A 1,529-nucleotide genomic window follows, 5' to 3' on the forward strand; every position below is an offset into this window, starting at 1 on the left:
GGGGCCTGCGGAGGTGGGCTGCCCCAGGGTGCTGGGTTGGGGGGGCATAGCCCTCCCTGTGTCTGTAGATTTTATTCCAGATACTGTGTCTAAAGGTGACTGTGCTTCCCCACTTGAGCTAGCCCCGAAAAGGGTACTCAACTTCCCTCTTTCTGAGCAAGGGTGCTTAGATGGGCCCCAAATTAGAAAGTAGGGGTGTTTTAGCAATGGATCAAACTTCCATTGCAAACCACCTTTTTGGGTTTAAGTTGGAAGTTGCTTTGTTTGTTTTGTCTGCCAAATGGCGAAGCAAATATTTTACAGAAATAAAGACAAATGGAGCCAGCACAGAAATAAAGACAAACACTCAGCAGCACAGCACCTGCCTGTTAAGCAGGAGGTCCTGAGTTCCATTCCCTGTTACCCCCACACCTCCAGGAAGAAAGCCAAGTGGAGAACAAGGTGGAGTTAGATAAGAGGCCATGCTGGCTGTCCTAAGTCTCACTACTGCTACCTGCAAGGGTAGCTTCATCCCAGCCGGGCCTGATCCCACCAGCCTGACTGAAGCTGCCTGACATCCCATCAGGAAGGTATAGCTGGGGAGGTTTAAGGAGCTCCCAGGGGAGCAGTAGCCACATAAAATTCAAGATAAAGTTTGTTTGAGGGAGGGCAGAAACAGCTAAATGAAATGTGAACAGCTAATTTCAGTGGTCCCCCATCCCGCTGAATTGAGGCAGAATATTGGGAGTGATGAGTTTGGTGGGTGCAGATTGGGATCAAAAGTCGCCATTAATCACCTTGATTTTTGGACAAAGATACTGGCAAATGCAAAGTCCTCTTCGTTATCTCTGATTTGATACACAAGGTAATGGAGATGAGAGACCTTCCTGTTGGTCCTTGGGTTTGTGGCACAAAGGGTATGTGAAACCTCCATCTCATGTTAGGTTCCTCAGCTAGCTAGCCTGTTGCCTGTGGCCTTTGTGCAGGTTGCAGGTGACAATGACAGGTCCTGTTGAACAGTTACATTATCTGGCTTCTTCACAGTGCACTCCTCTTAAAGCCAGGCCAGGGTTATGCCTTCCCTTCAGAATGCCAAGTAGCTGCAGTTTAGCATGATCAGACATGGGGGTAGTGAAACTGGCCTTGCCCGGTGAGCATGGTGTAATGTAGAGCCCACTTAGGACAGCCTGTGTGGGCCTCTTGTCTAACACTGTCACTTTTCCTCCATGAAGGCTTCGTTTCTTTCATTTTCCTTATTAGGCCAGGGGCACAGTCCTAGTTGTTGACTTGAGGAACTTTAAAAGAGAAGCTATATTCTTTGAGCCCTACTATTCTTTTTTTTATTAATCTGTTTCAAACTTTATTCCCAGGCTTCTCCAGCTTAATTGGCTGCAAAGAATGAATTGTATGTAAGCAAAAACTGAAAAGAGCAGTAGTGTCCAAGGGGCTTGGGCTTAAAAAATATTAGAGATCTAGATTTTATCAGATCCATAAACAAAAACAATTTTAAAAAGCAGTCATAATATAAAATAGCAGCTCCCAGTAATTTC

At 45.8% G+C, this 1,529-nt stretch overlaps 1 protein-coding gene across 1 annotated transcript in view; it reads left to right on the plus strand.

The window, feature by feature from the left end:
• The window catches only part of Cmtm7 (CKLF like MARVEL transmembrane domain containing 7), a 57,539-nt gene that overhangs the window by 1,155 nt on the left and 54,855 nt on the right, over positions 1-1,529 (plus strand). The window lies entirely within an intron of this gene.

The sequence above is a fragment of the Octodon degus genome, unplaced genomic scaffold (genome assembly GCF_000260255.1).
Source record: "Octodon degus isolate 3935 unplaced genomic scaffold, OctDeg1.0 scaffold00059, whole genome shotgun sequence".
Lineage (NCBI taxonomy): Eukaryota > Metazoa > Chordata > Mammalia > Rodentia > Octodontidae > Octodon > Octodon degus.